Source organism: Schistocerca americana, chromosome 1, assembly GCF_021461395.2.
Source record: "Schistocerca americana isolate TAMUIC-IGC-003095 chromosome 1, iqSchAmer2.1, whole genome shotgun sequence".
In the NCBI taxonomy this organism is placed as follows: domain Eukaryota; kingdom Metazoa; phylum Arthropoda; class Insecta; order Orthoptera; family Acrididae; genus Schistocerca; species Schistocerca americana.
This window is the reverse complement of record NC_060119.1, coordinates 640,142,894-640,170,342: the sequence shown is the minus strand read 5'-3', so window position 1 is coordinate 640,170,342 and position 27,449 is coordinate 640,142,894. Positions and strand designations below refer to the sequence as shown.

Below are 27,449 nucleotides of genomic sequence, written 5' to 3'. Positions count from 1 at the left end.
GTGCGCTTTAGACCCCTGATAAGAAACAAAAGTACTACAAAAATGGTTAGCGTTATAGAAGTGTACCTTACATCTGAGTGTAAAAAGCATCATGTTTTACGAACGAGAGCATTCAAATATCGTAGCATAAAACCGAAGAGGGTCTAGATGAGTATTTGGTAGAGTCATGAAACTACGTAGTCTACCGTTGACTATCATGACTGCAAACTACGGTAGTCTTCCTGGTAGCCTTGGTCAGGTAAGATCGTACCCACATTACCCGTATGTTAGTTGTGTTGCATATCTATCAGGCGTTACATCATGTCGGGCGTTTTGTTTACATATGCGATCAGTGTCTTGCTAGATTCCCTGAGAAACCAGAAGCGGTGAACAGTCTATAAACTGAGGATATACATTCAAAGGGCTGCATAACCTCTGGAACATTTTTGCCATACATAACTACCCTCCCGTCTGTTACTTAAAAATAAAAAGTATTTATAGCAAAATTGAACCTGGCAATGTTTAATTTAGGTTTTATTCGAAAATTGTTGATTTGTAAAATGAAATAGAGGGATGTTGTACTAAAAATAAAAAAGGCAACACAGATTTACGATACAGCGCTAGAAAATGCAATTTCATAAAAAAGGTGAAATTTAAAAACAAAGAATCAAACGGAAGTATATTAAACATCGCTTCAATATTTCGCCGATTCTATGTAAAACATGATTCTCTTATTCATAAACAAATTTCTCACTTATCAGCAACAACAGGAATTTTTTGCCTTTGATCATGATGAAGTGCGTTCTATTGAGCACAAAATAGCAACAATAATTATATAGATTTTTTATGCAAGTGTGTGTGTGAACTGACTTGCATCAAAAGTAATTTTTTTGGTTACATAAAATGGCAGAAGTTATACGATCAACTAATTTTTGTTACTTACAAAATGCATTTTATATTCTGTAAGAATACAAAATGCATACTGGTCTAACACTAAATACCGTGCCGTTCTAATTATGTGCAAAACAAGTGAACAGACAAGCAAATAAAGGAGGAGAAGTCGTCGGCTCCCAGTTTCTCTCTTACACATTCATTTATGATTATTTCCCTTCCAAGGCTACAAGTAATCTTACCATCTACTACATTTATGCACTGTACCAAAACTACAGAACCATAGTTCTGATAGACCGCAACTCTACTTTCTGGTGAACGTCATGCCATTCTCTCCGCTTATTATGTACACTGCTGGCCATTAAAATTTCTACGCGAAGACGAAATGCAGATGATAAACGGGTATTCATTGGACAAATATATTATACTAGAACTGACATGTGATTACATTTTTACGCAATTTGGGTGCATAGATCCTGAGAAATCAGTACCCAGAACGACCACCTCTGGCCGTAATAACGCCCTTGATACGCCTGGTCATTTAGTCAAACAGAGCTTGGATGGCGTGTACAGGTACAGCCGCCCATGGAGCTTCAACACGATACCACAGTTCATCAAGAGTAGTGACTGGCGTAATGTGACGAGCCAGTTGCTCGGCCACCATTGACCAGACGTTTTCAATTGGTGAGAGATCTGGAGAATGTGCTGGCCAGGGCAGCAGTCGAACATTTTCTGTATCCAGAAAGGCCCGTACAGGACCTGCAACATGCGGTCGAGCATTATCCTGCTGAAATGTAGGGTTTCGCAGGGATCGAATGAAGGGTAGAGCCACGGGTCGTAACACATCTGAAATGTAACGTACACTGTTCAAAGTGCTGTCATTGCGAACAAGAGGTGACCGAGACGTGTAACCAATCGCACCCCAAACCATCACGCCGGGTAATACGCCAGTATGGCGATGACGAATACACGCTTCCAGTGTGCGTTCACCGCGATGTCGCCAAACACGGATGCGACCATCATGATGCTGTAAACAGAACCTGGATTCATCCGAAAAAAAATGACGTTTTGCCATTCATGCACCCAGGTTCGTCGTTGAGTACACCATAGCGGGCGCTCCTGTTTGTGATGCAGCGTCAAGAGTAACCTCAGCCATTGTCTCCGAGCTGATAGTCCATGCTGCTGCAAACGTCGTCGAACTGTTCGTGCTGATGGTTGTTGCCTTGCAAACGTCCCCATCTGTTGACTTAGGGATCGAGACGTCGCTGCACGATCCGTTACAGCCATGCGGATAAGATGCCTGTCATCTGGACTGCTGGTGATACGAGGCCATTGGGATCCAGCACGGCGTTCCGTATTACCCTCCTGAACCCACCGATTCCATATTCTGCTAACAGTCATTGGATCTCGACCAACGCGAGCAGCAATTTCGCGATACGATAAACCGCAATCGCGATAGGCTACAATCCGACCTTTATCAAAGTCGGAAACGAGATGGTAGGCATTTCACAACAACGTTTCACCAGGCAACGCCGGTCAACTGCTGTTTGTGTATGAGAAATCGGTTGGAAACTTTCCTCATGTCAGCACGTTGTAGGTGTCGCCGCCGGCGCCAACCTTGTGTGAATGCTCTGAAAAGGTAATCATTTGCATATCACAGCATCTTCTTCCTGTCGGTTAAATTTCGTGTCTGTAGCACGTCATCTTCGTGGTGTAGCAATTTTAATGGCCAGTAGTATAATTGAAGGTAGAGGGGAGAGAAAGCAAGGGAAAGGGAAGGAACTGGTGATATCAGCTGCATCGGGTCTTTGTGTGGGATCACTAACGAGAGTGAAAATGTTTCCCACATTGGGACTCGAACCTGGGATCTCCTGCTTACTAGGCAGTTGCGCTAACCTCTATGTCACCCAGACGGAGTGTTTATTGCAATTGCGCTGCCTATTTCGTCGTCTTCCACCCTCCCCCCCACCCCCCGCCCCTCTCACCCACACTCCCACCCAGCCCCATCTGTCCTCAGTCACAGTCCTTGTCCTCCATGCTCGCTAATTCTAGATTCCCGCTGGACATCTAACGAAGTGTGCATCCTCACTAAATGTTGTGGATTCATTGGCAATCGGGGTGAAACAATTATACGTCTGCCTGGCGTCTGTTCTTTCGGACATATTCGGAAGAATAGACACTACGCATTCATAGTATAATCTCTCCGCTTAGCATTAACAGTGCGGACTGTGAAGAACAACTTGCTGATCGACCGTAAACGAAACACTTCCGCTGGGCGAAATGATGTTCGAACTTGGATGACAGGGAAGCTGTGGTACTCGTTCTCATTCGAACAAGTTTTAAAGGTGCTTTAAACCTGTCCTCGCGTCCAAGGAAACTGCATATTGTCACCAAATGCATTTCACGTAAAACATCATCATAGGTGTGTAATAAAAGATGTTTACAATTTGGCATCTTTTATAGGTCTAAAAACAATTCGTTACAAAAGATGGTGATTTTAATTACGGTATTGTACGTCCAGTTTTCGTTCGCAAGAGGATAAGCCATCTGCTTGCATGTTTCTGAGGTGTTCCCTTGTTTGGTACTGCGCTTTCTCTCTAATAATGCGCTATTTGTGCAGAACTATAAATTTCTTGACGTGAATCACGGTATTTTGTAGCACCACTACTGTTTTTTTGCATTCTTCTGGATAAACATGTCTCTGTAGCTTTGTGTGAGCAGTTTTATCAACCTAAGCGCTAGTTGTGATTTTCCATTGGTTTAAAAATGTTCTCTTTCTCTGCGATTTGTGAAATGTGTATTATGCCGTTGAATTATGTTACTGTGTATTTATTTAGCGTGTAAATGATATGAAGGAGTAGTGATGGAGTAGAAGATCAAGATGGTGCGTAGGTGGGGGAGGGGGCCAGGAGGGGGAAGTTGACTGAGCGAGGGATCAAAAGTAGGGGAATGGTACTGAGATGGATGAAAAGGGGTGAGGATGAAAAAGCATGACCTTCTCACGTATTTTTTCGCCTACTAGATTCAAAGTGCCTGTATGTTAATTGAGAGTAATAACTCTCAATTAACCATTTGTGAAATTCTAGGGAGCTACGATTTGGAATGGGTAGGTGGTAAACATAAAGAAAATAATTTTTACATATTTATTTTTTACACAGGCCAAAATTTAAAATTACAGTTTCTGTAATAGTAGAGAAAATTTAAAAACAACAAAACTTTGAATTCTGTAATATTTGAAAATCGCCTCAGATGTACTAGAAATCGATGTTACTAAGACCCAAATACACATATTCTTTAGTCATAAGAGAAACTTTCAAAATATACATATGCTTCTTTACTGGTTTTAAAATAAAAGATAAAGATTAGTAAATAAACAACAATGATTAAGTAAGGGCACATCCAAAATATTGTGGCTAAAATGCATGCATTAACTAGCGCACTGTAACTGGCTTGAGCTCAGCTCAGACAAAGGACAGTGGCTCAGTTCAGTCAAATTCTAAAACATACACAAAAAAAAAATGCATTACATTTACATAATGTAAGTGGTAAATAGCAAATGGCCGAAACAGATGGTGCTTCGTTGCTCTTTTCGATTTTGCACTAAGAGGAGAGAAACCCAGTGAGTACACGCCTTTGAGTACCCCAACTGGCGGGCGAGTGTTTCAGCACTACCAACAGAAACGTCCAGTTACGACCGAGGTGTTTGATTGTGATTCATCGATCACCCGGAATCCGAGTGTCTGCACGTTCCAATATTGCAGGAGTCACAGCTGTGTGCGGACGGCCAGCATGCGATAGATCAGACAGGTTTCCTAAATACAGCACAGGCACCTACCGGCACTTTATGAAATTATAGGAGCTGAAGAAGGAACGTTCCACGATGTCTGACAACAAATTTCATTTCTTTCAACTGAAGCTGGCTGAGAAAAAATGTGTTGTGTTACTTATTGAACGCCCCTCGCAAAACACGCATGGGCCTTTTTACCTTAACTGGTGAAACGTTAAAAATATCTGAACCCTAAAAGCACACACTAGTAGTGAAAGCAAATTGAAATCCTTTCGGATTAAGGTCTATGGTCTATGGCCAATGATAAAAAATGTAAAGGTACTTACAAGGGGTATTTGGAAAGTAAGTTCTGGTAAGCTGCGAAATAGAAACCCCTCGTGAAAATGTTTTGTTTGCAACAGTTAGCTACAACTTCCACCACTTAGCTACATATTCTCTGCTCCAACTTAGACGTTTGTAGTAACATTGTACCAACATTCCAATATCCTCATCATAGAAGACAGTCATCAGTTCTCTACGCTGTCTACGCCAAAATGTTGTCCTTATAGCCACTGGATCATGTGAGCAAAGATGAAAGAGGAAGCATGCGGCTGAGAATTGTTTTGAAGAAGGAAGCACATGACAGTTACGTTATGTGGGTTGCATAGCTTCAGGCGAAATTTCTCACCAGTCCCTCGTACTTGGCGGGAGACAATTACCTAGGTGTCTTCATGTCCTCACTATGCGCTCAGAACGAAAAGCGTGACGTGCTGTGATTGACAGCTGTAGTAGAGACACTGCCGAAGACACCTGTGCAAAGCTTCATCGAATTTTCACAGTGGTTTCCATTTCACAATCGATCGGAACTCACTTTTCGAATAGCCCCCATGCAACAAAAACACACGAAAGACAAATCCTTGCACGTTATGTCAAACACACGCACCAATAGTGCACATAAAACAAATCGCTCACAAATAGCTTTCATAAAGAGTCACCGTTAAACTTAAGGGCGTTCTTTTTATCCGGATGCCGATCCACGTCAAATGGGTCGGCTAGATAATGGCCTGCAGAATAAACTAGGACAGCATAACGGCAAGAACACCAAACGAAACACAGCGGCAAGTGCATGATGCTCACCATTATTCCTGCATTATAACCAAAGACGGCGTATGTGAGCACGTCCACCAAGCCAGGCGCTGGTTTGAACTCTAGAGACTGAGGAAAGCGGCGCTTGGCGACTCTCCGGTAGGCATAGGGACACTCCCTAGAGCGCTCCCCGCGAGTGGACGTCCACGGCTAGCCTAGTCCAGGCTGCAATCCAGCAAGGCTCTCTCCGAGTTACCAGATCCAAGCAGATATACGCAGTGTGATATACAGGGTGTAAGTGCAAAAATGTTTGTATGTAGTACCTTAATATGTACACACATCACCTATTGGTTGCTTTTTTTTCTCTGCGTCGAACAGTGTTCGCTCAAACACGTCACAAACTTAACGACCAGATTTTTTCAGCGTGGCCGTAACTGAGCAGCGAAGAGAACGATGCCTAGCAGTATAGACGAATTGTTTTACATCCATATTTGAACACTTCAGCGCCCGACCTGCTACCCATGGAAAAATAAGTATTAATCGCTTGATCTTGTCACATTTACTTGGCGGTACTAGCCAACCCAAAAATGTACAACTTGTAATATCTGTAGTTATTAGTCTGCAAATGACGTAAATACAGGTGTAATATTGTTCAATACACTGTCCTCAGTCACCAATAGACATTGCGCTTATGATTGTTACATCCTGTATATGCTCCGTCTGCTCTTTCGGACACGTCCGAACACGGTCCCTGACCGACTCAAATTTCCAACTTATCTACACAATACTGACGTAATGCCCCTGTCCATTACCTTCACCACTCGCAACGATCCGTTGATGCTAGTAAGAACTCGAAAGAACAAACACCGCATATACAGGGTGTTACAAAAAGGTACGCCCAAAGTTTCAGGAAACATTCCTCACACACAAATAAAGAAAAGATGTTATGTGGACATGTGTCCGGAAACGCTTAATTTCCATGTTAGAGCTCATTTTAGTTTCGTCAGTATGTACTGTACTTCCTCGATTCACCGCCAGTTGTCCCAATTGAAGGAAGGTAATGTTGACTTCGGTGCTTGTGTTGACATGCGACTCATTGCTTTACAGTACTAGCATCAAGCACATCAGTACGTAGCAGTGTTCATCACGAACGTGGTTTTGCACTCAGTGCAATGTTTACAAATGCGGAGTTGGCAGATGCCCATTTGATGTATGGATTAGCACGGGGCAATAGCCGTGGCGCGGTACGTTTGTATCGAGACAGATTTCCAGAATGAAGGTGTCCCGACAGGAAGACGTTCGAAGCAATTGATCGGCGTCTTAGGGAGCACGGAACATTCCAGCCTATGACTCGCGACTGGGGAAGACGTAGAACGACGGGGACACCTGCAATGGACGAGGCAATTCTTCGTGCAGTTGACGATAACCCTAATGTCAGCGTCAGCGAAGTTGTTGCTGTACGAGGTAACGTTGACCACGTCACTGTATGCAGAGTGCTACGGAAGAACCAGTTGTTTCCGTACCATTTCTGCGAATGGTTCATCCAACAATGTGTCAATCCTCATTTCAGTGCAAATATTCTCTTTACGGATGAGGGTTCATTCCAACGTGATCAAATTGTAAATTTTCACAATCAACATGTGTGGGCTGACGAGAATCCGCACGCAATTGTACAATCACGTCATCAACACAGATTTTCTGTGAACGTTTGGGCAGGTATTGTTGGTGATGTCTTGATTGGGCCCCATGTTCTTCCACCTACGCTCAATGGAGCACGTTATCATGATTTCACACGGGAAACTCTACCTGTGCTGCTAGAACATGTGCCTTGCATCATTGCGGGAAAAAGGCACAAGCGAAAGAAAGAAAGAAAAGACTCTGCTTGTAACGCAGCATCGTTACAGACGCCATTTTGTAGGATACGATGGCGCTGCCACCTATCGGAAATTTGTGAAACTATAGGTGCTGAACTGGGAATATTGCACGAAGCCCCACAAAAGAGTGCGCATTTTTTTAACCGAAACCGGCAGAAAAAAATGTGTTGCATTACTTATAGAACGCCCCTTGTACAAATATCCATCGTATGGTATTATTACGGACTCATTTCGTAAATAGGTAATGTGCCTTTGACAAGGGGGGGCCGCCAATTGTGAAATTCAGATTGGATTCATACTGCGCATAATAAAAGCTCATGGCCACGGGTGTAATGTGGCAAAGCACCAAGATGCACTTCTCAGCCGTTGTCGAGAAAATCGACAGCAATTTTTTTTTAGTATTTGTTTTTTGTAATTCAAATATATATATATATATATATATATATATATATATATATATATATATATATAATTCCCGGCAATCAGTTGGAACAATTATGCATATAATAAGTTGTTGAAAGTCGTTTGTCGCGGAAAAACTGGCGACTTCGAACATCATTATGTTTTCCGCAAACAAAGTTGTATTTCACAATTGTTATTAATTGTCTTCATAATGTTAACCACGGAAGACGTAGAAACGATATTCCGAAACGAATACGTATAGCGTAAGTCAAACGTTCGAATTAAAATAGAGACCCCACGAACACAAATTCGCTGTGGCAGGTATGAAATATAAACTCCGTTACTCGCTCGTTACACTTGAAGGACAGATGTTGAATGGGCCGAAACGAGCCGCCGCATAACAGCGTAGTTGCGTGCTAACTTCAAACGAACGTAGATGCGGTCCCTAGCGCAACTTATAACATCGTCGAAAATCAGTGCGTACGTGAGAGCTTTGGTACACCCTGTTAAACAAACGGAAAAATGGAGGCGGTACAATTGGAGAGCGATCCGCCTTCACCAGCATGCATAAGCAATTCTTTAATAGTTTATATATATTTGAATTACAAAAAACTGATAATAAAAAAATTGCATGGCATGAGATTCGAGCCGGCGACCTTCGGATTACGAACCCGAGCGCTTACCGCTGCGCCACGACGCTGTAGAAAACTAATAATCGTAGAGAGTATTTCACCGCAACGGTTTCTTTTAACTGTCGATTTTCTCGACAACGGCTGAGAAGTGCATCTTGGTGCTTTGCCACATTACACCTATGGCCATGAGCTTTTATTATGCGCAGTATGAATCCAATCTCAATTTCACAATTGGCGGCCTCCCCTTGTGAGTATTGAAGGTGTTGCCTGGTATGTGGGACAGTCGGGCAGTCGGGGCGGAGTTAGGCGCGCGCTTAAGGGCAGAGGCGAGGTGCGATGCTTAATTACAGCCTGGGCATTAAGAAGATTGCTCAGCGCTAATCGGACGGCGGAGGCGGCCTGTACTTTTGAGCCGCCCTCTAGAGTCTGGAGTCTGGAGCCTGGAGCTGGAGGCTGGAGGAGGGGTCGCGGCCATCGGGGGCTGAAATTCTGCTAATTAGCGCGCTGCGCCGTGAACACTCCAGGGCCGCCCTCAACTCAAACGCATCGCTTTTGCAATCACTTATCAACTTATACTCCGGCTTGTAAATTGCGCCGCTCTCGCGTGACATCCGTCATTTTATCAGCAGAATTTCAGTCTGCTCGTACACGCTCGACTGGCCACCGCGCAGTGGATGATAGGGATGTTCTGTACCAGTATTACTTGTTCTCTCTGCCATTCGGAATGAAGCGACGGAAGCGGAGCGTATGCTTCCGCACACCAGCTCCGCAGTTCCGAAAGGTGGAGGAAGAGACCACTAATCCACCTACCAAAGTTCCACATCTTGGCCTTCAGATAAATGAGTGCGTGCATAAACATGGTACTTCAGGTATAGTGTTTCTCTCTGTAACTTACAAAATATTAAGTGAAATGAATATTTATTTGGATAAATACATGCAAAAACCTCACTCTTTCTGTGGAGTCTTGAATATACTACAGACCTACAGTAATTAATTAAGCACATTTTTTTCCTTGGCTAGTTTCGGTTGAAAAATGCGGAATTGATTGTGGGACATCGTGGAATATTTCCTCTTTTGCACCAATAGTTTCGTGAAGTTCCGGTAGGTAGCGGCGCTATACGTAGCCTTCAAACCTCTGTAACAGAGGTGCGTTCCAAGCAGAGCGCTATCGTTGAGTTTATTTTGGTGCAAACCAGACCATCGCAGATATTCATAGGCTCCTGCAGTATGCCTCTGGAGACCTTGCAGTGAACAAAAGCACGGTGAACCGTTGGGCGAGGCGTCTGTCATCAAGATCGCGCAAACGAGTCCGATCTCCAGCATGCTGGCCGGGCGCACACAATTGTCCAAAAGAACCGACACCACGCATTCATATAGTTGATTTGCCTAGAAGGGCAGTGTTTCTACAACCTTCAGTGGAGGTGCATATTTACGTTCGACCTCCAGCGGGAATCTAACACTAGCAAGGGGACAACAGATAGGTGGCGCTGAGTGGGAGTGGGTCGGGCAGGGTGCGACAGACACTATGCCCGGGTGATCCAGTGGTTAATGCAACTGCCGAGTAAGCAGGAGATCTCGGTCCGTCACACTTTTCACTCTTTGCCACTGATTCCACGCTGCAACTGATATCATTAGTTCCTTCCCTTTCCTTTCCTTTCTCTCCCCTCCTTCTTCAGTTTACGTAATTTGACATCCTGGCTGATAGCAAGGACGGCATACGAGTATATAGCTGTCGAATGGAGCTGACAGTTAGGTAGCACAAAATTTGGGCCAAGAAGAAACAAATTACAGTGGAATCTGCACTGATTTCCTCACAGATTAAAACTGTGTGCTGGGCAGAGACTTCACCCGGTGTGTTGCCGTTCGCAGACGGTACTCTAGCGACTGAAAACAAAGAGCTGGTCCTGCAAGGTATGTAGGACAGCTTCCATGAAATTTGGAAAGTAAGAGAGATGTGCTGGCAGAAGAAAAGTTGTGAAGGCAGGTCCTGCGTCAGCCCTGAATAGCTCAGTCAATTATTGAATAAGATAAATGCCATTTGTGGTATGTTTTGGGAGAACAACATTCGGGTCTTAGATAATTTACAAAAAAATCTGTTCATTAATACTGGTACATATGGAGAAGGAACATTTTCAACGTTTCCTTCAACGTAGCAACTATAAAGAGGAAGAGGCATCAAACACATGCATTCACTTTGCAGTGCCACGTTCCTAAACGGGTTTTCAAAAATAGTGCAAGCAAACAATCCGGGCATAGCACAATGTGTACTTGAAACTTGAGATCTGTGGACAACGCCTCTCCATGTAATTCCGGCCATATAAAAGCGGATCTAGACGATATACGCCAGTATTCCATAGAATATGTTGTCATATTTATTTTGACCAGAAGCTAATCGCAGCTAAGAAAATTACGAATCACTAACCGCACAGTGTTCGCGAAACCGCTCGAGACGAGGTATCCAAGAAACAACTGGAAACATGTTTTGAACAATATCTCAATCCCTGTCCTCCTCGGTAGCAGCGCGGTCAGCGCTGCGGATTATCAAATGAAGGGGCCCGGGTTCGATTCCGGGACGGTCGGAGATTTTCTCCGCTCAGGGACTGGGCGTTGTGTTGCCCTTACGTTCGTTTCCTTATAACGGACACTCCGCTGCAGAGCTGGTTGATTGGACATCTCCCAAAAGGCAATAAACTGAAAAAAATCTCAGACCCTATCCTACACATTAGAGTAAGCGCCACTTGGAAGGAAGGAAGGGCAGAGATTATGGGCGGAAGCCCCACTTGGTACAACGCAGTCAGTGCGATCATACCTACTGCCGAAAGAATTTAGCTGGAAGCTTCCATCTCTGTGATCATTGCCTGCTAGTCGAATACGTAGCTTACCTAATCATTTTCTAAGAAAAAAATACGGCAAGAATCTGCTTCTGGACCAAGGCAAAATCTAGCCATAGTGAACAGAACCATTCAGAGTAACTTGTCAGTGAATGATGCCCTTTATCACGACTGGAAAGTTTACCCAAGCGCAAAATAATTACACTTGCCTAGCTGGATATTTTGTGTTCTTCGTCATAGTAAACAAATCACCCACTCGACAGGTATTTATATTCTATATGAGTATCATAAGCTGCAGACACAACCCAGATACAAGATACGCTTTCAAAGCTTCTTAAGGTTCGCATTATCGTAAACGAACACGTCTAACCGAAGTGATACGTGCCCTTTGTAGTGAAAGACTTTAGTAGGATGAGTATTTTTATTTCAGTATGCGTTTGACAAACAACGATTTTCATAAATGCATCAAAGGAAACAAGAATTCGAATTTCTACGGAAAAGGAGATTTATATAGATTTACTATAGAATTTTTGTTCCTTCAAAAATGCAAAGACACAAATAGGTAGCAACGACGTGAATGACGGGGTTAAGAGACCATCAATCAGCTTGCATTTTATTTATTTATTTACTTTTGTTTAAGTACAGCATTTATATTACCCGCGACTAAAAAAGCAGAAGGGAAGCTATTTTACACATGCGGAAGACGCAATATTGTGTAGTTCAAAAATTTAGCTTTATTTCATCTCTTTCATTACTTAAGCATGTTATTGTTTTACTGGAAATTTGGATCCACTAAGTCAAAAAATCTGATCTCGACTCGTCTGGCAGATTTGTCGCTAAATATGAATTTTCGTGTTTTAAGGAAGAACATTTAATTTGTTTCACAGGTCAACTGTGTTCCGGGAATCTTGGTTTTCTGGAAATGGAAACAGCACAAAAAATTTTCACACGCTAACCAGATTTGCATATCGCATAACAGATACCGGCAGCCAATAAGAGAGGTAGTTAACACGGCTTCCCGGAAGGCCCGGGGGCGTAGAATTAGCGGCAGCCGAAAGAGCGCACTGCGGTCGCCGCTTCCTGGAAGCGGCGGCGGCGGCGGCGGCGGCGGCAGCTGCCGTGGCGGGGTTAGCTGGTGCTAGGTGACACCCGGCTCATCGGCGGCAGGTCGCCGTGTGTTGGGTTCCATGAAGAAAGACAGGTACACCTACGCGATTGTCGAGAAAGCTGTAACGTACCAATTCAATGGATGGAGCTAACAGAGTTTCATTCTCAGCCTACCCAGATACAGAAGCTTTCAGCACACGTCTGCGCTCCGTAGTACAGAATCATAAAATGCACTGCTAGCCGATAAAATTGTAACACCTAGAAGTGCAGAAAATAACAAATTTTACTGTTTGTATATTATACAAGAGGCGTCCAATAAATAATACAACACATTTTCTTTTCTGAAAGCAGGTTGGTTTTATACAGGATTCTAGTAGGCAGAGTTATATTCACTACAGAATATTTTTCAACATGATCTCCGTTTAGTGCGACGGACGCACCTACTTGGACAGGATTTGTGACTGGTGTAAAGAATGGCAGCTAACTCTAAATATAGATAAATGTAAATTAATGCAGATGAATAGGAAAAGGAACCCCTTAATGTTTGAATACTCCATTAGTAGTGTAGCGCTTGACACAGTCACGTCGATTAAATATTTGGGCGTAACATTGCAGAGCGATATGAAGTGGGACAAGCATGTAATGGCAGTTGTGGGGAAGGCGGATAGTCGTCTTCGGTTCATTGGTAGAATTTTGGGAAGATGTGGTTCATCTGTAAAGGATACCGCTTATAAAACACTAATACAACCTATTCTTGAGTACTGCTCGAGGGTTTGGGATCCCTATCAGGTCGGATTGAGGGAGGACGTAGAAGCAATTCAGAGGCAGGCTGCTAGATTTGTTAGTGGTAGGTTTGATCATCACGCGAGTGTTACGGAAATGCTTCAGGAACTCGGGTGGGAGTCTCTGGAGGAAAGGAGGCGTTCTTTTTGTGAATCGCTACTGAGGAAATTTAGAGAACCAGCATTTGAGGCTGACTGCAGTACAATTTTACTGGCGCCAACTTATATTTTGCGGAAAGACCACAAAGATAAGATAGGAGAGATTAGAGCTCGTACAGAGGCATATGGGCAGTCATTTTTCCCTCGTTCTGTTTGGGAGTGGAACAGGGAGAGAAGATGCTAGTTGTGGTACGAGGTACCCTCAGCCACGCACCGTATGGTGGATTGCGGAGTATGTATGTAGATGTAGATGAGTGGGTCTGTATGTGCAGCGGTACCGCTCTACGGTTCGACATCGGTTCCGACGGGTTGCTACATCAATAACCTCCCCATCATCCGAATACTGCTTCCCGCAGAGTGCATCCTTCATTGCGCCCGACAGAAGTCGAAAGGCGTGAAATGCGGGATTTAACGTGGATCAGTAAGAACAGTCCGAAGAAGTTGTCTGAGGACCGTCAACGGAGACGTCCTCTCGGTGCACAGACTTGCGTGAAGCCTTGCATTGTCATGGAGAAGGAGAGCTCGTTTGAATTTTTGTGGCGACGAATACGATGGTAGTTTCTTCAGTTTCCTGAGGGTAGCACAATACACTTCACCGTTGATCGTTACCCCATGAGGGAAGGCATCAAAAGGGCGTCAAACTGAATACCCCCTTCAGAGTCCGAAAAGACTGTCGCCGTGACTTTACTAGCTAAGGCTGGGGCTTTGAACTTTTTCTTCGGAAGTGATAGATCGATTGCTTAATCGAGGGGAGTTATGGGACCAAACGGCGAGATCGTCAGTCCCGCGATTCCAGAGTTACTCGGGAAAGAGAGAGGGTCCGCTAAAAGTGGACGGATCCAGTTAGAGGAGTCAAACTATAAAATGGGGAAGTTGAAGCACACGCAGTAGGAGGCATAAAAGAGATAGACCAAATCTAAAACTGGAATAGAAAATGGGGTAAAAGAGCGGTCTTTCCACAGGACAGTGGTCATGGGGTTTCAGACCGAGGAAACATGAAGAGAGGCCCCAACCACAACCACCCTGCCCATGATCCCGGAGTAGAGCCAAGCCTTACATCTGAAAATAAAAACCACTTTCAGGGAGGAAACTGAGGACCAGTTCGACCATCCAGTGAAGGGCCAAAAGAAGGGGATGTGGGATACCGTTAATCTACCTCCACAACCACATTTTGCAGGTGATTCATTACGCAAGAGGAAACAATGAAGGAGACTGGTATGACCGATGCATAGACGACATAAGACAATGGACTCCTTCCGAGAGGAATGGAAGGAAGAGCACCAAACTGCAGTAGTCTCCTTGATTGTGTGGGGTTATTGAGAGCAGTAGCACACCTGATGTCATTCCACTTTTGGGCAAAGAGAGATTTGAAGTAGATCCACATATCCGCAGCTGGAATCATGAAACGGAATGGGGGTAAGTATTTGCCTCTCTAGCCAAACGGCCAGCCAGTTCGTTCTCTGGGATTCACACGTGCCAAGGGACCAAGAGAAAAAACAGTCGGCAAATATTAAAACAATGTGGAGGGAGGCCTGAGAAACGAAATGTAGGGCCCTGTTGATGGCTAGCAGCTCTGCTGTGATCATACAACATGATCCCAGCAATAAATGGTGTTCTAAGCCAGTAGGGCCAGCACTCGTGGCCTAGGGGTAGCGTCTTTGATTAGCAATAAAAACGTCCTCGGTCACGGCGCCGCTTAAATTTTGGTTAATAATCAGCGTTGGTGGCCGAAGACTCCCGGCATAAGAAGTCACCCTCATCCTGCCAACGGCGTCAAAGAGGTGCGGAGGAGCGGACAGAGGTTCAGGGCACTCTCTTGTACTTGGGGTGAGAGAGTACCCCTAAAGACGGAAGAATCAGCAATGATCTCCGGCATTAGGCTTCAGAAGGCAATGGAAACCACTGCATTAAAGGCACATAGCGTGCATCCACAGTACATGTGGCCTGTAATTGAACAAAGTGTCATGATGATCTCTCCATTCGCAAAAGATTCTGGAATAATCCCCCATTTGGATCTTCGCGAGGGGACTGCCAAAGGGGATGTGGCCGTAAGAAAATGATTGAATAATCAACGAAAGGACAACGTTCTACGAGTCAGGGTGTGGAATTTCAGAAGCTTGAATGTGGTACGGAAGCTAGAAAATCTGAAGAGGGAAATGCAAAGCCTCAATCAAGATACAATAGGGGTCAGTGAAGTGAACTGGAAAAAAATAAGGATTTCTGATCAGATGAGCATAGGGTAACATCAACAGCGTCAGAAAATGGTGTAACGGGCGCAAGATTCGTTATGAATAGGAAAGTAGGGCAGATAGGGTCCTACTGTGAACAGTTCAGTGATGGGATTTTTCTTATCAAAATCGACTGCAAACGAACACAGACAACAGTTCAGGTATAGTTGCCGAAGTCTAAAGCTGAAGACGAAGAGGTAGAGAAAGTATATGAGGGTATTGAAAGGATAATACAGTACATAATGGGAGACGAAAACCTAATAATCATGGGGGTGGAACGCAGTTGTAGAGGAAGGAGTAGCAGTAAAGATTACAGGAATATATGAGCTTGGGACAAGGAATGACAGAGTAAAACGACTAATTGAGTTGTGTAATAAATTTCAGCTAGTACTAGCAAATACTCTGTTCAAGAACCACAAGAGGAGGAAGTATACTTGGAAAAGGCTGGGTGGTACGGGAAGATTTCAGTCAGATTACAACATGGTCAGACAGAGATGCCGAAATCAGATTCTGCATTGTAAGGCGCACCAAGGAGCAGATATAGACTCAGATCACTAGGTAGTAGTGATGAAGAGTAGGTTGAAGTTCAAGAGATTAGTCAGAAAGAATCAATACGCATAGAAGTGGGATACAGAAGTACTAAGGATTGACGAGACACGCTTGAAGTTCTCGAAGGCTATAGATACAGCAATAAGGAAAAGATCAGTAGGTGCTACACTTTAACGAACGCTAACTGCTCACAGTTACATTAAAAAGTTTATTGCGGTCGTGATTATTCATATTCAGTTTTAAAGAAATATTTCAGTTTATCGATGAAACAAGGAAATACAAAAAGTTTCAGAGGAATTCATGAATCCAGAAATTCAGGTCCCCGAGGAATAAAACATACAGTAAGCGCAGCGAAGCTAAGACGAAATGGTCTCATGAAAAATGTGAAGAAATCGAAAAAGAAATGACAGACGGAAGGACTGATCACCATACAGGAAAGTATAAGCAACTGTCGGTGAAATTAAAAGCAAGGGTGATAACATTAAGAGTGCAACGGTAATTCCACTGTTAAACTCTGAGGAGAGAGCGGATGGGGGGAAAGAGTACATTGAAAACCTTTATGACGGGAAGATTTGCCTGATATGATAGAAGAAGAACAGGAATCGATTTAGAAGTGACAGGGGATCCAGTATTAGAATCAGAATTTAAGAGAGCTTTAGAGGACTTAAGGATCAAATAAGGCAGAAGGGATAGTTAACATTCCATCAGAATTTCTAAAATCATTGGGAGAAGTGGCAACAAAACCAGTACCCACGTTGGTATGTAGAATGTATGTGTTTGGCGACATACCATTTAACTTTCGGAAAAATATCATCCACACAATTCCGAAGACTGCAAGAGCTGACAAGTGCGAGAATTATCGCACAATCAGCTCAACAACTCACGTATCCAAGCTGCTGACAAGAATAACATACAAAAGAATGGAAAAGAGAATTGAGGATGTGCTAGATGACGATCAGTTTGGCTTTAGAAAATGTAAAGGCCCCAGAGAGGCAGTTCTGACGTTGCGGATGATAGTGGAAGCAAGACTAAAGAAAAATCAATACACGTTCTAAGGATTTGTCAACCTGGAGAAAGCGTTCGACAGTGTACAGTAGTACAAGATGTTCAAAATTCTGAGAAAAATAGGGGTATGACAGATAATATGCAATACGCACAAGAGCCAAGAGGTGATGATGCTTGATGTTTGGTTTGTGGGGCGCTCAACTTCACGGTTAACAGCGCCTGAAAAAATTAACTATCTTTACACAGTCCAAGCTCGCCGCTTTCACGGACGATGATGAAATGATTAGGACAACACGCCCGCAGCCGGGAATCGAAGCCGGGACCCCGTGATCTGGAGGAAGCAACGCTAGTCACTAGACTACGAGCTGCGGACTAGAACCAAGAGGGAATAATACGAGTGGACGGCCAAGAATGAAGCCCTCGTATTAAAGTGGGTGTAAGACAGGGATCTAGTCTTTCGCCCCTACTGTTAAGTCTGTACATCGAAGTAGCAGTGATGGAAATAGAAGCTTCAGGAGTGGAATTAAAATTCGAGGTGAAAGGATATAAATGGTATGATTAGTTGGTGATATTGCTATCTTGAGTCAAAGTGAAGAAGAATTACATGACCTGCTGAATGAAATGAACAGTCTGAAGAGTACAGAATATGGATTGAGAGTAAATCGAAGAAAGACGAAGGGATGAGAAGTAGCAGAAATGAGATAAGCGAGAAACTTAACATCAGGTTTGATGGTCACGAAGTAGATGAAGTTAAGTAATTTTACTACCTAGGCAGCAAAATAACCAATGACGGACGGAGCAAGGAGGTCACCAAAAGCCGAATAGCACTGGCAAGAGATGTCTACTAGTACCAAATATAGGCCTTAATTTGAGGAGGAAATTTCTGAGAATACGTGCTTGGAGCACAGCCGTGTATCGTAGTGGAACATGGACTGTGGGAAAACTGGAACAGAAGAGAATCGAAGCATTTGAGTTGTGGTGCTACAGACGATTGTTGAAAATTAGGTGGACTGATAAGGTAAGGAATGAGGAGGTTCTGCACAAGATCGGGGAGGAAAGGAATATGTGGAAAACACTGACAGGGAGAAGGGTCGGGATGATAGGACATCTGCTGACATCCGGGAATGACTTCCATGGTACTAGAGGGAGCTACAGAGGGCAAAAACTGTAGAGAAAGATAGAAATTAGAATACGTCAAGCAAATAATTGACGACGACGGTTACAAGTGCTGCTGTGAGATGAAGAGGTTGGCACAGGAGAGGAATTTGTGGGAGGCCGCATTAAGACAGTCAGAAGACTGATGACAAAAAAAAAAATCTTTCGCCTTAGAACCATCAGTGGAACTCTGCAAGGACAGAACGTACAAGACCCCCAGAACACCATAAGGGTGACAGAGGCATTACGACCCTGGAACATGTCGTTCCTAATCTGTGGTCTAAGTACCATCCAAGGTGGACGGGGGGGGGGGGGGGGGTTGGAGGGGTATGTGTGGGAAGGAATACATAGGGCGGATTCCAGTGAGTGGACGTGAGGTCCTGACTAATGGAAGTGAGACACATTCCAACTGGCAATCCCACCCATGGGTAGTAATCAGGAGGGAGACACACCTCGGATGCAAAGAGGACAGGGTACATGGAATCGTCATGGAATCGGCGCATGGCGATAGCGTAAGAAACCAGGAGTTGGCTCTGTTGTATTTGTAGAGGGGGAATCCCCAATTCTGCAAGGAGACTGTCAATGGGACTAACGCAAAAGGCACCAATAGCCCGTATGCACCCCAAAGTGTTGAACTGGTTCACGTATTTTCAGGGTGGAAGGAGCCGCTCAGGCATAAACCTGACTACCATAATCTAGCCTTGACAAGACCAGAGCATGGTAAAGATGGAGAAAAGTAGCACGGTCAGCACCCCAAGATGTTTGAACCAGGAGGTGGGGAGCATTAAAACTACATAGTCTTCAGGTGGCAAACATGGGGCAGCCAAGTAAGCTTTTTACAAAAAAAAAAATAAGGCAAAAGAAAGGGGACGTTGCTACAACATCAAATTCTGGATCGGGCTGTACTGTGGGTCCACGACGAAAATGCATCACCTGCGTTTCAGAGGGAGAAAACTGGAAGCCATGTGTGACTGCCCACGCAGAGGCGCGTCAGATGGTGCCTTGGAGCCGGCGCTCATCAGACCTTACCGAGTTGGAGCTGCACCAGACGCAAAAATCGTCTACATACAACACCGGGACCAACAGAGATTGCTCGTCCATTGTTGGTTATGAGGAAGAGTGTGACAACACAGAGCCGTGGGATACCGTTCGCCTGAATCCGAGGGGTGCTGAGTGAAGAGCCAACTCGAACCCAGAAGAGCCTGTGGGATAAAAATTGGAAGTGGCTGTGAAATCCCCAGTCTTGGAGGGCAACTAAATTGTAATGGCACCAAGCGGTGTTGTATGCCTTATGTAGGAAGAAGTCCACGACAAGGTGCCAGCAGTTAGTAAAAGTCTGTCGGAATGCTGTTTCCAGTCTGAGTAAATGCTCTGTTGAAGAGCGTCCTTTCTGGAAGCCACACTAATATGGGGACAAAAGGCCCCAAGATTCGAGTACCCAACATAATCGGAAGCTAACCACCCTCTCGAGCAGATTTCAAAGTACATTCGTCAGGGTAACTGGATAGTAGCTATCAAAGAGAGTCGGGTTCTTTCAAGACTTAAGGACAGGGATAACTATACTGTCTCGCCATTGTGAGGGGAAGACACCAAATGTGGTTGAAGAACCTGAGTAGATGTTGCCTCTGGGTAATGTCCAAATGTTGAATCATCTGGTTGTGGACGGAATCTGGGCCTGGGATCGTGACATGTGATAAGAGTCTGCAAGAATTCCCATTCAGTGAAGGGTGCAGCTTGGTGGGGGCTGAAACAGAGGGGGGTCTGTTCAATTCGGCGATTGTGCTGGAGAAAGGTAGCAGGATAGCAAGATGACGCCGACGCTGTCACAGAGTACGTCGTGAGGTGTTCTACAAGGACCAATGGATCAGTACACAGAGCACCTTGGAGGATAAGACCCTGCCTGGATAGTTGACTGTCACTGGCGGCACAGAAGGTTATGGAGCTTGGACCAGACCTGCGATGAAGAGGCATACGCCCCCAGGGAGGAAACATAGCGCTCCCAGCATTACTTTCTACTCTGCTTAATAAGGTAGCGTGCCTTAGCATGGAGACACTTAAAAGTGAAAAAGTTTATCTCTGTAGGGTGTCGTTTAAATCGTTCATCGCCCGTCGGCGGTCCTTCACATCGACTGTTACGTCCTTGGTCCACCACAGCACTGGTCGGCGATGGCGACTTGTGGATAGGGGGATAGAAATGCCAGTGGCATGAAGAGGAGAGGCAGAGACATCTTCCATGACCGCATAATGCGATCCTAGATAAAGGTGTCAAAGGGCACAGCAGACGTATAAAAAGGCCATAGGGGCCTGGCGGCAGGGGAACGATAGAATCACTGGAAAGTGGTCACTGTCACAAAGGTCAGTGTGGGTTGCCCAACGTAGGGAATTCGCGAGAGCAGATAAGGAGATCGTGATATCAGTAGCAGAAAAGGTGCTGTGAGCAGTACTGAAGTGGGTAGTAGAACCTTCACTGAGGAGATGCAAATCAAAGTCTATAATAAGTTGGTCAATTAGAAGATATCTACCCATCGAAGTGCCCCCCCCCCCCTCAGGGGACCAGATAGACCTTGCAAATGGGGATACCTGACGTCGTTCGCGCTCTTACCATAATTGCTTCCAGGATGGCGTGAAGGGGGATCCAGTCACTAACGACATCGGTGCGACCAAAGTGCAGAGCCCTCCAGATTCTATCCCAGTGCTAACATGGTTCTGAAAGAACGCTCAATAAGCACGAAAAGTTGGAGAGCAGTTATCAAGGAAGTGCGTTTCCTGAGGAGCAAGACAGAATGCATTATAATAGGAAACGAGTTGTTGAATTTCCGATAGGTAATTGTAATATCCGTTGCAATTCCACTGGATTATCAAGTAGCGAGAGTCCATGGTAGACATACAGAAGCTGAGGGAAAGTCATGTCACTGGGTTAGTGGCTGTCACCAATGAGGATGGGGTGATATCCATAAAAATTGGGTCTGATTCTGGATGGTGATGAGGGGGCGAAGCACCCTGAGAAGCCAGGGATGCCTCGTCCTTTTACTAGCACTGCTGCTTCTTCTCCCTTGGAGGGAAGGAGGAGGCATTATCAGTGAGGGAATAGGTGGCAGTGATGTCAGCTTTGGACACAGAGCGAGCGTTTCTGGGGCCCTCGGATCGTGGGTCCCTCATCAGCCTTATGTTGCAGGCTTCCTATCCTGAGAATGCCGGGGAGAGAATGTCTTCCCTGACCGAGAAGGAAGAGTAGGGGTAGGAGGAGGAGGCGGACCGGTTCCTTGAGAGGAAGGGACGGGAACCGCTGAGGATGAGGAAAGCGTTGGGGGGGAAGACGGGGGTGAGGAGGAGGGAAGAGGAGGGGAAGACATAACAGAGATGAAGATAGAAAAGAGCTTCACAAGGTGAAGTCTGTTAAACTTCTTCTAGGCCTCAAAGTAGCTGAGATGGCCAAGGATCTATATTTCCTGAATTATTTTTTCCTTCATATACACTGGATACTCCGATGAGCAGCGAGAATGGAGACCAAAGCAATTTGCACAGTTAGGCAAGGGCTCCCCACGAGAAGAGAGTGGTCACTATTAGCACAATGGGGGTGGCATTGCATCACGAGGATATATGGCCGAGCTAGAGGCAACGGAAGAATCGCATGGGAGATGGAATGTATGGTTTCACGTCCCATCTGTAGACCATTACCTTGACCTTCTTGGGCAGGGTACCCCTCGCAAATGCCAGGACGAAAGCGCCAGTGCCTACACGATGGTCCTTAGCCGACAGACTGGCAGAAGTTGTCTTTATTGGGAGAGGTCAGATCTCATCTTGCTTAACGACTAAGTTCATCGAACTTATCGTCAATATCTTCCACAAAGAAAAGGGGGACTGGTGCTGGTAAAAGTCTCCTGGTACAGACCAGGAACCATGGAAAGGGTTTCGCCCGAAACCAGAGAGACTGGTCCTTCTTCCATGTGGTGGTCAAGGAGGGTAAGGCCGGAAAGGCAGAAACAGGAACTGAGAACTATTTCTAGGAAGAGACGTGGCCACAGATTAGTGGCTGCCGGCAGCACAATCGTTGCTGAGAGTTCCGATGGACAACCACTTCTAGGCTTGCATAAGACGTTCACAGCGCAGACACCAGCAGTGTGATTCCTGAGGTGTCTGGGGGCTCAGCCAAATGGGCACATAACAGCCCCATCACACGGACTGGCTACTAAGCTCGTGACCTAACAAAAAGGCGAAAGGGCTATGGCGGGGAGGGAGGGGAAGGAGGGAAATGGAGAGAGAGAGGAGGAGGGAGGAGAGAGAAACCAACTCCAAAGACGCTAGGGAGGGAGCTCTTCCCCATATGGCTCACACTACAGATTTCAGATTTAGTGATGGAGGTCAAACCCTTGAGGAGGACCAAAGAAAGAAAAGCAAAAAAGGAGGAGGAAAAGCAAACCAACCAAAACCGCAAGATGAAGTAAAGGCAGGAGGATAGCAGGGCAGACATAAAGAAGGATACTAAGAGAGGGAAAAGGAATGGCAAAGGGATAGGCATAATGCCAGGGAAGGAGAAGGAAGCGGAAGGTAAAGCAGCCCACAAAACAAGAAAGGCTGCAATAGCTGGGGAACCCATGCACACCGCATACATACACATAGCTGTGGGCTCCCTGGGCTTCGAAAGAGGTGTGGCGCTGCCCTTTGAATTGCCGTTTTGTTTCCAGTTAGAAGTGACAAACCAATGTTTCAACGCCTATGACGATGTTAGAGAAAAAATTGTGACGATCAGTCTCATAAAGCGCAAGCAGTTCCGCATAGATGGTCCTTCTTTGCTCTTTATGCTCTTCTGTTACTCGACGAGGAACCCAACAAGCACATACCTTTGAATTCCCCAACTGATGAGTCGAGAAAAAATGTGTTACATTACTCATTGAATACCTCTCGTACAAGCGGCATTCAAATGATAACGAGAGAGATGGAAAAAGTAAGTAAATTGTTCATTATTTCAGAAGTAATCATCATAACTGTTAATATATTTCCCCACCGTGAGACAACACGGTCGATGCCTTCGAGGAAGAAATGTTTACAGAGAAAACCTTCCAAGTAGTGCTAGGCTCGTGCAGGAAGGCAACTGGCACCGGAGGTAAATCAAGTGGAAGTGGGAGCCCACCTGCAGGTGCCTATCACTTGTTGGAAGGTTTACTCTATATACTGTAGGTACATTTTTAAATTCTCAATAAATGTGGGGGAGAGGGTCGTACCAGCGATGTTATTGCCGAACTGCGTGTCTCAGAGGGATGCTTAGCTGTTTTATTTATGAATTTGTCAATGTCGCACCCCTCTGTGAACTCACCAAGAGAAGATATGAAAGAGGAGCGCTGAAAAAGCGTAAGACCGGCTTTGCTGCTTCGAAAACGTCCAGAACACGTCACCACCGATCTGGGACGGAATCTGTGTACCTAATCTGCCCAAATGTAGAGTAAATCTCATGTTCAAGTGTGAAAATGTTTTAGAAATGTTTGCATAGCATGTATTTGAGGCAGGTTGTGTTGATTGGTGGATAGCATACTAAGTGCCATGGCTGTGTTTTGCGGTTAATTGGGTTCGAAGGTGCTCCAAGAAGAAAATAAGTTGTGGTAAGCGGATGAGAAGGCGTAAGATACGGGAGGCGATACGTGGATGCAGATGGCGAGATGGAATGCATGTCTTTCCAGGATTTCAAGGGAGACCTTAGATGAGGCAGAGATCTAGGCAATGCTGGTAATTGTTAGGATGGAGCAGATGAAGGATTTAAAGGTGAGGACACTGACAGAAGGCTCCAGACATCAGGTGTGGCTATTTAGTAGTTTTATTAATTTTAGTGGGTTCTGCGCTTTGTGCTGCATGTCAGAGATGTATGTGTTCCATGTTAGTTTTCTGTCAATGGTTAGTCGTTTGTACTCTACTTTATAAGCCAGAGGGCTGGTTTTGTTGTAGATGGAATGGTGGAAAACTGAAAATAAAACTGTCGAGTGGTGTGTCAAAAGACGGTTTCGTTTTTCCTTGATTTACTAGAAGTTTCCACGTATTAAAGCACTAGATTACGAGTGGAGTTGGAGGGAGGCACAGGTGAGTTGGAGGGTATGGTGAGTGACCAGATAGGCGGTATCATAAATAATTTTGCAGGAGGTAGATGGAACGTGGTGATTTGGAAATGTCTGTAAGCTGCAAGATGTAAATGAGGAGCGATAGGAGAGAGCCTTGAGGCACACCTGCAATTGTGTGAAAGATTTGGGATTAGATCTGCTTGACTGTAACATGTATGGGATGGACGTAGCTAACTGGCTGTGGATAGGTGTGTAGATTTAAGAACAGTCCAGGCTCTTTTGGACATCAAGGGTGCCAAATATGGTAGACTCTATCTAGCTGATGAGAGATAAGATGGATAAAATAAAGAAGTTGGACGTCAATGGAACAGCGGTGACGAAAACCACTGTGGGTGTTGGAAATAAGTAGGTGAGTTGCAAGATGCTGACGGGTTTTTGGCTAGTGATGGTTTCAAAGATGTTGCAGAAATATAACGCGAGTTTGCTAGTTTGCATGTTTCCTACTGCTCTGCGTAATTACCTGATTAACCGATACTATTGTAAAGACTGGGAAGGGTTTCGCAATAGATTCTGAGACGTTCCTTGAGAGTGTGGTAGGTAAAGCTATCGTGACTGGAGCAGTCTTTCACTTTTCAGCGAGTATTTGTACTATGTTTAGCTGTTGTTAGCGGGTTTAATGCTTTTCGTGGAGTAATGTGTAGGTAGTGGAAGTCTGGTGCAAGAGATGAGATACCAACATACATTCGTTTGTCAAGTTGTCAAATTTCGCGTAGTATGGAGAAAAATGTCTTCAAGTGAGAAGTGAGCAGGTTAGTTTTAGTGAAGCTGTGAGAAAGAGATCTGTTGTTGTGTAGAATGGCATATGTGCAACAGGGTTTTCTCCCAGAAGTCTATGGAATGATATCCAGTACTGCGTTGAGTTTATATGTGTTTAGTTTAGTGTATGTCATGTGCCACACCTGAAGACATTTGGCTCGAAGACTTCTTAAGTAATAGAACCCAGTACGTTCTCCTCGATGGTGAGTGTTCATCGGAGGTGAGGGTATCATCTGGAGTGCCCCAGGGAAGTGTGGTAGGTCCGCTGTTGTATTCTATCTACACAAATGATCTTTTGGATAGGGTGGATAGCAATGTGCGGCTGTTTGCTGATGATGCTGTGGTGTACGGGAAGGTGTCGTCGTTGAGTGACAGTAGGAGGATACAAGATGACTTGGACAGAATTTGTGATTAGTGTAAAGAATGGCAGCTAACTCTAAGTATAGATAAATGCAAATTAATGCAGATGAATAGGAAAAATAATCCTGTAATGTTTGAATACTCCATTAGTAGTGTAGCGTTTGACACAGTGACGTCGATTAAATATTTGGGCGTAACATTGCAGAGCGATATGAAGTGGGACAAGCATGTAATGGCAGTTGTGGGGAAGGCGGATAGTCGTCTTCGGTTCGTCGGTAGAATTTTGGGAAGATGTGGTTCATCTGTGAAGGAGACCGCTTATAAAACACTAATACGACCCATTCTTGAGTACTGCTCCAGCGTTTGGGATCCCTATCAGGTCGGATTGAGGGAGGACATAGAAGCAATTCAGAGGCGGGCTGCTATATTTGTTACTGGTAAGTTTGATCATCACGCGAGTGTTACAGAAATACTTCAGGAACTCGGGTGGGAGTCTCTAAAGAAAAGGAGGCGTTCTTTACGTGAATCGCTACTGAGGAAATTTAGAGAACCAGCATTGGAGGCTGAGTGCAGTACAGTTCTACTGCCGCCATCTTACATTTCGCGGAAAGACCACAAAGTTAAGATAAGAGAGATTAGGCCTCGTACAGAGGCATATAGGCAGTCATTTTTCCCTCGTTCTGTTTGGGAGTGGAACAGGTAGAGACGATGCTAGTTTTGGTACGAGGTACCCTCCGCCACGCACCGTATGGTGCATTACGGAGTATGTATGTAGATGTAGATGTAGCTTGTAACTGCGAACATGTCGCTGGAGCTGTCAGTGGTATAGTGTGAGCGTGCCTCCGTCATCAATACGAAGGAATTTTCTGTGAAGACGTCGGGACTCTTGCAGGAGTGCGACAGCACGTGGAGGGAGAATAGGACAGCCATAACAGGTCGTGGTCTTGGGGTAGCGTCTTTGATTCATTCTGCCAACGGCCTTGTCAAAGAGGGCGGAGGAGCGGACAGAGGTTCAGGGGCCTCTCTTGTCCTTGGGGTGGGAAACTGTCTCTAAAGGCGGAAGAATAAGCAATGACCAAAGGCATGAGGATGCAGAAGGCAATGGAAACCACTGCACTGAAGACACATAACGTTTATCCAGAGGACATGTGGCCTGTAATTGAAAATGTGTCATGATGATCTCTCCATTGGCAAACGATTCCGGAGTAGTTCCCCATTTACATCAAGGGACCGATGACCGTTGCAGTATGGTCCCTTTAATCCCACAAACCAACCAACCAACCCATTTACATCTCTGGGAGGGGACTGCCAAGGGGGCGGTGACCATGAGAAAATGATTGAATAATCAACGAAAGGATAATGTTCTACAAGTCGAGGCGTGGAATGTCAGAAGCTTGATTGTGATAGGGAAGCTAGAAAATCTGAAAAGGGAAATGCAAAGGTATAGTAGGGATCAATGAAGTAAAATGGATAGAAGACAAGGACTTCTGGTCAGATGTGTATAGGATTATATTAACAGCAGAAAATGACTTAACGGGATTAGGATTCGTTATGAATGTGAAGGAGAGCAGAGAGTGTGTTACTGTGAACAGCTCAGTTATTCTTATCAGAATCAACAGCAAACCAACATCCACAACGATAGTTCGGTTATAAATGATGACGTTGCAAGCTGAAGAGATAGAGAAAGTATATGAAGATATTCAAAGGGTAATACAATACACAAAGGGAGATGAAAATCTAATAGTCGTGGCGAACTGGAAAGCAGTTGCAGGGGAAGGAG

At 44.8% G+C, this 27,449-nt stretch overlaps 1 protein-coding gene across 3 annotated transcripts in view; it reads left to right on the top strand.

Annotated features, from left to right (window-relative positions):
• Positions 1-27,449, top strand: part of LOC124607668 (leukocyte tyrosine kinase receptor) — a 915,076-nt gene that overhangs the window by 31,025 nt on the left and 856,602 nt on the right. The gene's annotated exons all lie outside the window — the stretch shown is intronic.